Consider the following 15,496-nt stretch of genomic DNA (forward strand, 5'->3'; position numbering starts at 1 on the left):
CCTGGAAGAAATAAAATATTGGCCTTAATTATACTCTTAACTTCAAAATTGGTATTTTTCTTTTAATATTTAAGCTTTGTATTTTTAAAAAAGGATTCCGCTTTACAAATCACCATTATTATTAGAAGCCCATTTAGGTCAAGAATAAAGTCTTAAAGTTCTAATTCCTGAACGGAATGGTTGCGCATGTAGTGAGTTTAACCTGAAATAATGAAAGAAATAGTTATTATAAAATAAATTTAAAAATATGTCCTGAATAAAACAAACGAAAGAAAAACATTTTACGATTGTTGAGAAGCTGAAAAAATTATGACACGTGTTAAAATATTTCTCCAAAACGTGTGCTTTAAAAAAATTCAGATGTTAGAAAAATATTGGAATCGTGTTTTAGAATCTAACAATGAATGACGTTTTTGTATTGCGACAAATTTTTCTCGTGTAAAAGCAGAACACTAAATCTGGCGAAACAATTCGTTCTCTTATTCTTTTCTTTCCTTCTTATTTGTAGAATTCAGCTCTGACTGAACAGTCCCAGGAGTGTGCTTTTTAAAATATTCTTTAAAGAAAACTACTCTTTTTCTCATACGATAAAAATAATTCGAGGTGTTTCTGTCATTGCATTTTTGCTTGTAAGTGGCAAATGAAACTATTGTCTATGAAAAGGAAATTATTTATTTCAAGTATACATATTTCTCAGATTGTGTAAATATTGAAACAATCAAAATAAATTATAAATTAATTAAAAAAATTATTTTTGAAAAAAATCGAGATGTTAGAATAAACTTTCATGTAATCCAAAATATTAGAATATTTCATTCTAAACACATAAAATCCAATTATAGACTGAATTAAAGTTACTTGATACTTTTTAGCATTGCTTTTAGTTTTTATCACTGCATTTAAACTATCTTGCATGGACTATAAGCAAGTTTTTGGCAGTCTTTTTTGTTTACTTTATCCTAAGTAGACGTATTGCTCTAAACTGGCTTAGCTTTGTTTGTTGGAGCAATTTCTTGTTGCTTTTCCTTACTGTACATCATAAATTTTAAATTGGGTTAAGATCTGGTGAATTAGCTGGCGTAATTTTGCGTTGTTCCAGCCAGATGTTAGTTCATTTTTATTTATGAGGTAAAGCCTAAGTAAAATCATCCTCAAAAATTTTTTCTGATAATATAATCATGTAGTACAAGAGATTATCTTGATAAGTATCTGAATTAACTTTTTCTTTGACGATGCATACCTTTCCAGGTTCATTTGTGTTCAGGCCATCACACTAGCTGCAAATTTTACGAAACGTTTCAGGTACTCTTTATTAAACATTTCTTATTTCATCCTCCAAACTCGAAAGCCTTGATTGCCATAAGATACACAGAATATACTTTCGTCTCTAAATAATAACTTTTTTTTTCCAATTCTCCAACTCCCTTTACAATCTTGATTAACACCATCCCATTCTTGTAAGCGTTTGTTTAGTCATAAGTGGTTTTGGTTTTGGAACAGGAGACTGAAGGAATTTATGAAGACGTCTTATGTTGTTGATTCGAAAATATTAATTCCTTCTTCCTTCCATTCCAGATGCAAATATCCTACACTCAAGGATTTTTTTTTTAATTATAGACTTCAATTTTCTGTTATCGCTTTCAGAAATTTATGGTTTTCGGTTCCAGCATTGCAAAGATTATTTCTAAGCGTTTCATTATTCTTTTCACTTTTGTAAGATTCTTCTAACACTTGATTGAGAACAACTGAAATAGATGGCTATATATTGTTGATATTTACCATGTCGATGTAAGTTATTAACTCGCAGTTTTATTGATTCTGAAATATCATGTAAATGTCCCTCTACAAAAAAATTCCAAAAATAAAATACATAAAAATAAGTCTTAAAATAATCGTCTGCAATAAATCTAACATTCTCATGAGCTACTCGCAAACTGTTAAAAACAAATATTATCGTATTATTCTAATAATTTGGACAAACTAAATTAAGTATTGTAATATTTTAAAATTTAATACTAATTTTTTTTAATTAATTTTTTTAAATGATCAAATTCCAAGCAAGTGTCGCAATTTGGTTGAAAATAAATTCTTAAAAAATATCGTTTGCATAGATATTAATATTAAATTATTTTTCTTTCATCGGAAGAGAAAAATGGATAATTCGAATATTTTGACTTAGAATCGAAGATATTTGTGCATCAATCCTATATATTTTCCTTAAATTCTTATCATTTAAGAGTCTCATCTGTAATTTATCTCACTTCTGTTTTTAATACTAATTTAATCTGTTGTTATTTATGCATCAATTCTATAATTTGTTAGCTTTTCATCATCTCTATTATTTATTATTGTGTTTTGTATCCAATCTCTATCCAGCTTCTATAACTTTTTTTTTTGCATTTAATGGTTGGTTGTGGACCATGGACAGTCAGCTGGATGATACCGAGGGAGATCCACGCAGCCTTAGCTATCTGCAAGCGATTGTCATCATAGAGGTCCTCTTCGAGACAATTATTAATCCCCTAATACGGGCCAATCAATAATTTGCATTTAATACCAACTTAATACTATCTGGTTCTACATATTTTTTTAAGTCAATTCTATTAGTTAATCTTGCTTTTCGTATCAATTCTGTGTATTTCTTTAGTTCTACTATTTTTAAATGCATGTTATATCTAAAAAACAGAAAACTTAGAGACAAAGGAATTTATTTTACATGAAATCTTTAAAAAAAATTATTTGAAATTAATCAGATATTTTTTTTATTTTATTTCCAATGAGCTGCACAATCGGTCTTGCCGATGAGCAGACCTAGTGCGTTCTCCAGAGGTGGTATCCACTCTTTCAGGACCACCACAATGGGTGAGATACCGTTGGTCATGTTAATTTGGACGTCTAGTTTCTGCCACACTAGATGGCAGCACCGAGACAATTTATGAGATATACATTCCCAAATTCTCTAATACTTTATGCTTCGAAAAAATAATCTCAACTGTTGTGTATGACCGCACCACTAAATTTCACAAAATTGCAAAAAAAAAAAAAAAAAAAAAAAAAATTAGTTTTTTAGGTTTTACTTTATCGATTAACGCTTTGCTTGTTGATTTTTATTAATTACCTAATTATATATCTCACAAATGTTAGAAAATATTTAATTGTATAAAGATGAAAAAGATATGGTTTTCTAATATAATGCATCAATAAAATAGGCAATAATTGATAAAATTTTATTTTTTAAACAAAATTCTGTATATGTTGTAATATTTAAAAATAAAAACCTCACTAACTTATTAAAATAAATAGATTTTATGGTTGTTTTGCATTAAACAAAGTATCTATACTGAAAATAAGGTAGTTTTCGTAGTAAAAATCTCATTCAAATTTATTTAAGTTTGAGCTTTAGTATAATTAAAATGAATTCGTAATTAAATTGCAGGTAAACTAAAAAAATAAAAAGCTTTTATATTATATTTCATTAGCTCAATCACTTTGAGAATTGAGTTTTTATCTAGCAACAGAATCTTTATGATGCTTTCAACAAACAAGAAAAATCTAATATATTTTACGGCGGAAATTAATTTGTCTATAATACATAGTTTAAGTTTATTTTACGATCAAAAGAAATTTTATATTTTCATTGCAATCATTTTTATGACCTATTTATTCATCATATAACTAGTTTTTTTCTAACTGGAGTAATTTATAGTCTTATGTATTTTGATTAGATTTTCTGCTTAAATCTAGCTGAAAACATTTTATCATTTTCATATATTAGTTATTTAACAAACTTCTTTTTTTGTTTTTATGGTAAATATGCAACATAGTATTTACGATTTTGAATTAAATTTTTCTCTTACTGATGAATGAAATTATGAAGAAAAAAACACACAATAAAGTTCTCTTTATCATATTTTTTCTTAGTCATACGCTCTCTTATATCTTTAAAGGCATTACACTCTAACAAATAAAGGAATAAGCCCCTTTGATATAATTATTACGTCACTTAGAACTTGTATTATTATAAAAATTTTCTTAGTGTTAAAATCTAATTTTTGAACATTCTGTATGAGGTTATAGCAGAACTAAATCCTTATATGATTGTTAATCAATTACCTTATATGATAAAAAATACCTTATATGATTGTTAATCAATTTATTTTAGTGTGTTCGTCATTCTTAGTTGCTGGTTATTTTTTGTTTTGAAATGTAGCAAAAGTTTATTTAACAGTAAAAAAGCATAGTGCCGGTGTGATTTAGAAGCAACTCCAAATATTTACTAAAGTAGATGATAAATGACTGAGAATTAATTCTTAACTAGCACCAAGTTTTTCATCTCGTGAGTTGGGCCTATAATAAAGCTGCAATAGTTGACAACTCTGATGAATTAAACTACTCTGGAGCGTGACCCACTGATCCGTCCATCTCTTACTGAACTGACTTTTTGTCTATATAAAACTTCAAGAGCCGTGGTGGCTCAGGGGATAGAGCATTCACCTTCCATTGATGTGAACCGAGTTCGAGTCCTGGAGATGGCTGGTCGATACGAATTCGGTATCCGGCTTGCACCAACCACTGTGCTGATGTAAATAATCCTCAGTGGTAGACGTATCATGGGTTAAAGTCCCCTTCCTAACCTATCAGCTTGCCTATCGTAATATAACCTATCAGCCTTCTGGATCGGGTTCAAAATTACGAGGCTGCAAAGTTGAGCATTAGTAGTCGTAAACCCAAAATTGAGTCGGCTGTTCAACGATGGTTATAAAATAAAATATAAAACTTCAGATTTGGGCATCAATCAATCGTAAAAAAGCTTAACTATTCTTTCCCCCTTAACTTTAGTTTCTCTATGAACCAGGAAGAGAAAATGAATAAAAAATATTTAAATGATGAGACAATTTTAGTAATAAACAGTACTTTTCTATTGAAGATTTCTATCGATTCATTCCAAAATCTAATAAAAGGAAAAATGCTCCCGAAATCTAAAAAAGATATCTTAACAAACAGCCCTCATGAAGATAAACAGGAATCAAAGAATGATCCTAAGCATGGGCGAGAAAAATTAAAAAAACTGGAGATAAAAATAAAATTAGGGAACTTTTCTATCGAAATATAGAAAATCAAAAGTAACATCAAAGAAATCATTTCACATTTATTCGTTTCATATTATTCACAGATTTCATATTCCAACACTATTAAATTTTCATTTTAAAATTACGGCAGGAGCCCAGCAAATCAACCGTAAATTGTATGGTAAGTTATGAGTTTGAAGCCGTTATGTTTAAAAAACGTGAATACGATGCTATGCTGTTATTTAACCTATTACAACTACCATGGTTTCAAAACCACAAAAAATATTTAACAGGGCATTAGAGCTAGGCTTTTCGTTAGGTAATGGTCACTGGAATTAGTTTGTTGTTGAGATGTGTTTAATAAAATGAACAGCAGAACTTGATTTAATTAGTTCATCTGCTTGTTTCGTATTTCTATTCTTCTTCGTATTGAGCAACTTTATGATGCTTCCATCTATGTATGAGTCAGAGTATAGTATTCTAATAGTCCAGGAAACACAAATCAGGGGGTGAGGGATACTGGAAATTCTTCATATGTGGAAGGGAATGGAGGAAATATTGGTGTGTCAACGCTGGGATTCGATCCTCTGTACTGTCGGTAATGAGATTGACAGCTTAGCCCCCTCACCTATAACATGTACCCATCAGTATGGAACTAGGCTGCTTCGTTAGGTTGGTCTAGTACTAGTTGGTGCGATGAAGTTCTGGTTGTTTAATCATATTAGGTGAAAGCAGTTAACTAACTGATTTTCTCACAGTTAACGGTTTAAATACCAACTTATTTATGATTATTGGCTGTTTTGTTTGAATATGCTAGAATAACAATTAAAGAAATATTTATTCAACTATTTTCTCAGGGAAATTTCTAACAGTGAATTGTATTGCTTCGTGAGTGACAAATTTAGTTTAAGACTGCTACACATAAAGTCGAACTTGAACTGATCTTGATTTGTTCTTCGTATTTCAGTAAGATTTTGTAGACTTAATTGGATGTTATTGCACCGGTGGCACTTATAAAATTTGATATCGAGTTTCTTATTGTATTTTTAAGCACTGGTTTCGATTTATTCGCTTCCTACTTATTTGCTTAGTTACAAATGCGCAATATTTTATAGGCTTGCATGAATTTGAGAAAAATAGATGCAAACGTAGCTACCAGTTTCGGAAATATAATCCCCGGTAAGTATACTTTCACACATATTGCGATAAAGTAATTTAGGTAACTAAAGTATTTATTTTTGACGAAATTTCAAACACTATTATTTTATTTTGTAACCATCATTGAGCTGCCTACCCAAGTTTTAGGTTTACGACTACTAATGTTCAACTCGTTAGCCTTATAATCTTAAACCCGATCCAAAAAACAACGAAATTCCTAGATCAAGTATTGGAAAATATTTACCTTGATGGAGATTTTTTTGATGGAACTAACCCGCACTTGCGTTACAAGGAAAGGAAAACCACGAAAAACTTCCACGGTTAGCCTGATGTCAAGGGGACTCTAACCCACGGTCTACCAATGAGTATATATTTTGCATCAGCACTGTATTCAGCATTTTAATTTCGATAAATAAATAAGAGAGATGGTTAAATGTACGCGCTTATTTAATATTGATGAATTTAAGTAATACAGAAACATTAACTGTTATTTTTTTTTCTACTTTAATTAATTTCTCCCAATTTTAAAACTCTAAGTTTGTAATATTTTTGAATACTAATATGAAACACAATATTTTTTTGATTTTAATATGAAGGTTATTTTAAATATTGTACTTAAGAGATGTTAGTATGGCAAACAATTAAAAATAATAGTTTTTAATGTTAAAATAAAGCTTACTTGATGTTAAAATAAAGCTTTATTTATTGTATGCTAACAATAAATAAAACAAGTAAATAAAATAAGCAAAATAAGTAAGTCTTGATTTAGGGAGTTACACAAGGGAAAAAAGAAGTAAATGAAGAATAAAGTAAATGAAAGATAGAGTAAATAAAAGATAAAGTAAATAAAACTAAATCAAATTTTCGACTATCTACTATAGCGCATCGCCGGCGTTGTTCCTTTCATACTATCAAAACCCATGAATTATGATTGATTAATTTCCCCCTCCCAAAAAATGGAATTCAAGCAATTCAATCTATTTTCATTTGATCTGGAATACAAAAAGTATACCTAAGAAATAGATAATCTGAGCATTTGTTTTGATAACTTTTAAGTAAGATTGATGAAGTGATCTTGTTACTGTCTTTAATTTCCAGGCTCAGGACTTTCAAATATACCTTTTTAAGTTTTATCACACTAAAATGATTTTTTAAAAATATTTTTCTTAGAAATAAAAAAAAAACTATTATTTGACCAGAATGTTAAAATATTATTTGACCAAAAGACTAGAATCTGAAAAATCAATAAAAAAAAAGTCTACACGCATTCTAACTATTGAAAATAATTAATGAAAATATTTGTCAAAAAAGTCTTTGTAGGCTTGTGCTTTAAGTTTTGCTTCATAGGGCTAAATAAGAACCACATGCTTGAATTAGTTAAAATTTAAAGTCAGTTAGTTTTCATATTTACAGTTTTATTTTACTTGAATGGTTATAATAATATAATAATTGATTTATAAATTATTTCTTTTCAATAAAAATTAATTTAATGATGATTTTAAATTAATCTGTATTATTAAATTGTTTATTATCATTACTTTTATAAGTCGCTTGAAAAACAATTTAAAAACTTCTGTAAGTATAACTTTGAAAAGTTAACTTCTTCTATGGATTCTAATTATTTTTTAATGGAGTACATACATTATTTTAAATACTATCTGAAAAATAAATCTTAAAACTCATGAACAAATCATTATCGATCTTGTTAAAGTAAATTTATTTAATCACCATGAGTTTTTTTTACTTATTTTCTTTCTATTCAATTCTATTCATTGCCATTTTCTTTCCATCTATTCTGATTTATTGCATTCGATTTTCCGTAGTTTCATTTCATTCCAATTTGCCAGATTCAGGAATAAATATTTGAGGAGAAATATCTTTCTCACCATTATGCAAAAAAGAAAAAAAAAATAGATTCAGTAGAAAAAGAAGATAATTTTAAGTATGTTTTTATTGAACATAAAGTTTTTTTATTTAACATTTAAATATGGATTACTTTAAACAATGTACTTAAAAAGTACTTATAATGCGACAAAAAAATGAAAAGATTAATGGAATAATGTTTTTTAAATACTCAATATAAAATTTGCAAGCATATTAATTTTTTTATTAAACTTTGTTAAAAAATTATACTTAGAAAAGTCACAAAAGTATTAATGGAATACAGGCATTTTTTAAGAAATTTCAAAACTTATACTTTTTAAATTTAGTACTTTTACTCGTATTTCTTTGACTTTTTTTAAAAAAAACTAATGAAAATAAAAATTACACTATTACTGGAAATGAAATTACTCGATGAGTAAGCTTATTTAATAACAAATTATTTTTATAAATTTAATCTAAATATTTAAGCATTTTCACTCATTTTTAAAAAACTCCCAATTTTACTTCGATTTTTTTATTTTAAGTGCCTCAGAAATTGTTTTTCTTTTGGTTTTACGCTTGTACTTTTTATTCATTACTTTTGGAATCTATATTTTATACTCGTTGCTTTTGCTTCAAGTAGGTACTTATATTTTTATTTGCTATTTTTTTAAAACAACGCCTTTGTTTATTCTTGTGGACTATTCCTGGACTTTATGACACATGTGTCAAAAAATTAGTTCAAAAGAATTATTCGTTGCTCACTAAAAGTCAAGTAAACAGCTAGTAGACAAAATATAAATAACTTTCCAAAAAATTAAACTAATTACCAGAATTAAATAATTAAAAACACACAAAAAATCCAAGTAGTCAGATCCATAAGCAGATTCTATTAGAAGGAATATTTTAAAATAAGATAATTGTAATTGCCATCAAATGCACTCTGTCAGTGTCAGTAATTCGGAAAAAATTAAAGAACATAGAACTTTGCCATCGATTTGAGCTTTGCTCACAATGAAGCAGCTTTCGAAGGTCAAAAAGAGGTGAACAGAGATTAGATAACTGCTTTTGTCTGAAATTAGATCCTAGGTATTTTTATTTCCATGTACGGGGAAAACAATTCTGATAACATCACCGTAATGTATGGCATTTCTGGTTTTAAAAAATATATATATAATTCTGTTTACTAAAAGCAAAATATATGGTATTTAATCATTCATTGGGTAATTCTTTTGTTCATATTTTTTATCGGAAATTCTGGTTTTATAAATTATAGTTCTTATTACCACACGTTTAGTAAAAATACAAAACTTTAATGTATATTTAATCGAATAAATTGTTTTTCCACCTGTTTAAGGAATAACGATCAAATAACCAAATTTTGCATTTACCGCACTTTAACACATACTATAAAACCATATTTTATTGTTAATTTTACTAAAACCATTAATAAAGCTCTTCGCTAAAAAAATTAGTGAGCTGTTTGGTGTGCCCATAGAGCCAGAAACACTATTTTCTTATCTAGGAAATTTTTCACTTTTTTCTAAAATAATTCTTCATATAATTTACAATTTGGCTTATTACATTTCCGGAGTAAGGTTTTGAACTTTTATATAAAATTATGCTAAAGATGTTACTAAAAAAACCGTTTCCACATTTTAAAATGCTGGTTTCTGTCTAGTAGTGTTTCTTTTTCCTAAATATTTTCTTCATGAGATTTATATATCTCAATCCCTTCATTTATAGTGAGCACACTTAGAATGATTCTCCATGTATTTTAAGAAAAGTACTTTATAATTTTTTTGAAGTATATGCCTACAATTTTCTAATTGGTCTTTAAAGTAACTTTGGTTTAATGCCTGAATAGCCTGGTTGGTAGGGCATGGGTTCATATCCAAGAGGTTGTAAGTTCGATCTCTACAGGCCGAAGACTCCCAGTGTAGTAAATGATAACTGGTGCTTGTCAAATCTGTCGGGTCCCAAAGTCCTCCAGGTTCCGACAGAAATCAATACCTCTGGGGGAACTGAATTGAAGATTGATCACTCTCTGGTTAAGGTTAAAATTACGATCTGTGGAGGAATGAATGGGCCCGCCCTATAAACGGGCTGTGACGTGTGTGTAGCTGAAACCGTATTCTTGCTCATTTGTGACACCACTGAAAAATAAGAAACGCACCCTTATCCTTAAATTCAATTGGTTTCACCAAACAGGTTTGCTGACATTGTCAAATACCATTAGAAAAAACAGCAACTTTCATCTCTGTTTATTTCGCCCATTTTTTTATGATAGAAAACATTGAAGTATGTTTTAAAATCAGTAAGCGGTAAATAAATCGCATTTAGTTTTTGATAAAGTTTTCTCTTAACATTTTACTGATGCCTTTTTTTTTAACTGAACCTCCTTGTTGTCGTTGCCAAAGAATAGCTAACATATATTGGACGTGACAAAAATCTTAACCTCAGTCCATTATATGCTCCTAATACTTAATCCCAAAAGTACCTAAAAATAATTTTATATCGAAAATATTTTTTCTTCGAATACTTAGAGGAAGGCTTACTTTCTCTAATCCTATTTCCTTAACCTGAAAATTCTCTGAGTAAGCAAGAGAAATGAGATTCAGTCCATAGGATCAAAGCCAACTGCAATAAGAAAGAAGATTGAAAGACTTCATTTAGAGACTCGATCTCAGAGTAAAGAAATTGCTATTGCTATCCTTTCACTGTAAATAAGCCACTCAGACAATAGGAATGACGTCACTGTGTGCAAGTTACAGAAAGCTGTAAGATTAACTTACATTCCAAGAATTGCAATCGTTACCAATAGTATAAAGGTACCATATCTTTTATTTATTGATATGAAGCAAAGAGATCCACAAAATGTAAAGCATTCTGAGAAATTGTATTGGCTAATACAAGCATTTTGTTTTTATAATTTAAACAAATAATATATTTTTATGAATATTTTCACTTGTAAAGAAAAAGTTGGAAATCAACAATAGTCGTTTCGAAATCAACTGAATAAAGAATGGAATGAACGAAGTGTGAAAGGAATGGAATGTATCAAGGGGAAAAAATCGAAGATGCGTCTACTTCTCTGACGTTTTGCTCACCAAATCTCCAATTATGCTACCTCAAAATTTTTTTTTTAAAAAAAACGTAGTTTATGACAGAGGTTTTGATTTGCTATGTTAGGATATCCAGAGTTCATGGGTGAATGTAAAATGATAAATTGATGATTTTGTTAAGGCATTCAACTTACACAAATTTTCAATACATTTAAATAATATTAATTTTGAATTTGTGAGGAAAACTGTATTTCGTAAATTCCCTTGGAGATTAGCCTGTATTTGGCAGCCATCATGTCATCAGCAAGCATTTGCAAATCATAATAGAATTTTTTATAAACGGGATATATATGTGTTACTGTGAATGACAGAAGTGGGTGGTTGTTGACTTCCACCGGTGAATGCTGACAATCACATAGTCGCTTTGAAAAAAGTCCGAAATATATACTAGATTTAGTTATGAATCACTGTCCGGTACACATTTGCCCGGTATGCCCTACAACAATGTTATTTGAAGGTTCAGTATCATTACCCGGTATACATTTGCCTTGTATGCCCTACATCAATGTTTTTTAAGGTCAACTGCAACTACCCAGTATGCATTTAGCCGGTACTCAGAACACTGATGTTTCTCCTAATCTATCTTCAGCAGATATTTAAATATCGAACAAATATAATAATATCAACGAATAAATGAATATAAAATTGGATATAACAAATATTTCGGACATTCACCAAAGCGACTATGTAATTGTTGGCATACACCGGTGAGGGTCCGAATGTACAAGAATGTAATGAAATATTCGATCTTTCACCTACGTATTTGGTGTTTGTCGACATTCGCCGGTGAAAGTCAACAACCACCTATTTCGGTCATTCGCCGTAACATATATATATATAAAGGGCTGTAATAATATGAAAATGTTGATTTATTATTTACTTTCGCTTCAAATAATTTAAAGAAACTAAAATAAGTCAAAGTTATAGTAATTTTCCACACAAAAAATAAAAAGCAATTCCGAAAGATAATAATCAGTGAAATTGTGTTTCGAACTAATAATTAAGCTGCATAGAATGATCCCGTTACATTTTATCATTTCTAGGATATCTACATTTAAAAGATGTATCATAGTAAAATTAATTTTTGTAGAATATTTAACTTAGAAAGGAAAGCTGTTATTTAACTGCCTCTCTGATGTAAAGTACCGAAATAGAAATAAGTCAGATAAAAATAATTAAATGAATGATTCGTGAGCTTGTTCTTCTAATTTCAAAAACGTCACTAAATACGAATCACATATACTGATTGCTTAAATTTTAATTTCTATTTCCGATGAGTTTTTTTTAAATTAGGTTTCATTAAATGATGATAAGATTAGATTTTTCTACTTATTTTTATTCCCTTAAGATTTATTCATTAGCATTTTCTCTCCATTTATTCTGATTTTTTTAGTTCGATTTTTCGTAGTTCCATCTCATTCCAATTTATCTGATTAAGAAATATCCACTAATATTTGAAACGAAATCTCTTTCACATAAGAATAATGAAGTAACTACATAAGAGGGAGTAGAAAATAATTATGAAATTCCCAAAGTTATGATGAGTCAAATGATTTGTTAATCACGTGATTAACAATTAAAAAACCTATTTTATTATTTTTAAAGTTTTCTTAACGGTGGTTTTATTAAAATATGGTGAAAGGTTTTTCTAAAATAGTAAAGTTAAATTTATACTTCAAATAAAAAAATAACCCTAACAATCCCTTGCGGAATATTTTAAAAATCCTTGTCGAACGGGAAGAAAAGAATACACATCTAAAGTCTCTAATTATTTTTCGCGTTTGAAAAAAAAAACGCCATAATGAACCAAAACTAGAAAAAAGCACAATTGAGGTAAGTATATATTTTCATATTTTTTAATAATTATTTATTATTTCATATTATTTTTTTGTTGATAGTTAAAAAGTTTCGAATAATAAATTTTAAAATTGGGAAATCCGTTTGCTGTAAAAATACCAGTAAGCGTGACGAAACTTTCGACTGTTTTCTTGCCAAAACTAATAGGACTTTTCAGATTACGGTTAACCCCCTCCCCATTTCATTGGGGTCAGAAATTCGAATTCATTGGAGAAAAAAGGTATGTTGTTCAGAGAAAGCGTTTTTTGGGAATGATTTTATAACTTACACATCGTCTGCCCTAATATTAAAGTTATTTAAAAAGTTATTTAAAAGTCTATTTAAAGTTAGGCTTCAAATAATTGAGTTTTAACACATTAAAGTCCAACTATTAATTATTTGAGGGTAATCATTCTTTTTTTGCCCTAAAAACTTACCTTCATCTTATCTGATTTTCAGAATTTTTTTCACTAGATTAAATTATAAATTGCAAAAATATTTGTCTGTACTATTTCATCTAAGGTTTTAATAAGGATTCTAAAAATATTTATGAAAGGCGGTATGTACTGAACACCCTATATACTTTGTAATAAATGAGTATAATTAATGACCAAACCTACTTCTCAGATTCATTTAAACAGTTATGAAAAAGGCTTAAATTTTCTCAATAGAACACCATTACTTATATGATGCAATATGCATCCTTTGTATTTTGCGAGGGTGCGTGCTCTTGACATATCTTAATGAGTTCCATGTTATGCTTCATTAAAATTCTCCGAATTTAAGCTCAGTGCAATTTCAATACAAGAATTCCAATTATCTCCGTATTGGTGACACGTGATTAATACAAAGTAGAGCTCAGTTGGGGTTATTTCAATTTGTTAATAAGTCGATTTGTATATTAATCAATTTATATACAATATAAAATTTTATTGTTTTCATATATTTACACTTATTTATGTCTTTAAAGTTTAAAAATTTTGAAACGTATCCACTTATAAATGATGCAGTTATTGATTGGGGATATCTAATCTCGGAAGTGTCATTCGTTGGCTTTATATATATATATATATATATATATATATATATATATATATATATATATATATATATATATATATATATACTTAGTGTTTTTCTTAACTTTCTTAGTGTTTTCTTGTATTTATTTATTTATTATTATAGATATATGTATATATATATGTGTGTGTGGGGAGAGGAGTATTAGACCATGTCAACCGTCATCTATGAAAAGGTACCCCGACACAGAGTCGAGTTAACATCTCTTATATAATAGTGAATTGTAGTTGTAATTTTGTAGTGGTAGATACGCTACAGTACTCCCCCACTAGAATTATATCTGTGATAGAATTCGATGAACGAATACCACTAGTTGATTCATTGCTGTTTTGTGAGAAGCCGGGAGAGCTGTATTAAGATCACCGTATTTTTTTGAGTGCTGAATGTGAGAGGTGTATTAACTTCACTGTCGTAGTCGCTCCTATGTTGCCGTTAGCAGTCGAGTAATCACAAGTATGCAAGCCGACGTCGTGTGTGATCGAGACGAGACTGAGTAGCAGCAGTGCGAGGAGGTGGATAATGTCGCAGTCACAAGTCACGCAAGTCAACTGTTCAATGTGGATCATTCATCGAAGTAGGCGTGTTCATATCGAAGTAGGCGTTACTGCCAAGGTAGGCGTGTTCACATCACGTCCGGGTCACCAATGTGGGGAGAGGAGTATTAGACCATGTCAACCGTCATCTATGAAAAGGTACCCCGACACAGAGTCGAGTTAACATCTCTTATATACTAGTGAATTGTAGTTGTAATTTTGTAGTGGTAGATACGCTACATATATATATATATATATATATATATATATATATATATATAGTCTCTGCTTAAATTAAACAAAACTAGAACAAAAATGTATTACTGTTATGATCCTTAAACTCATCGTGAAATTATTTAAAAATAAAACTTTTTCCAACACCACATTTTATTAATTTCGGGTCATTTTTAAATTGATATAGCTACTTAAATTTCGCAAAAAATTATCATTTCTATTTTGGAAAAACTATTTTTATTTAAAACTATGCATTAAGGAGACGGAAATTACATATCAGTTTGAAGAATAATGTATTTTAATTTTACACTTTTTTTAACTAGAACTATAATAAAACAACATGAATATAATTTAGATACCAAATTTTAGATTGGAATCATTTTTAGTTTTAGAGACGTTTTGTGTTGAATAAAGCTAAATTTCAGTTCGCACTCTAATCGAAATAACAGCAAATTTTATCACCATTCAAAAATGAATTATTAGCAATAATATTGGACAAATTTTAAAAAATAAAAATTTAAGAATTCTTTATCCAGAAATAAAATAATTATATTTTCTGTTAATTACATAATTCCTTTATTACGGGTACTATACATAG

This window comes from Parasteatoda tepidariorum, chromosome 2 (assembly GCF_982258835.1).
Source record: "Parasteatoda tepidariorum strain Cologne lab strain chromosome 2, Ptep-v5.0, whole genome shotgun sequence".
In the NCBI taxonomy this organism is placed as follows: domain Eukaryota; kingdom Metazoa; phylum Arthropoda; class Arachnida; order Araneae; family Theridiidae; genus Parasteatoda; species Parasteatoda tepidariorum.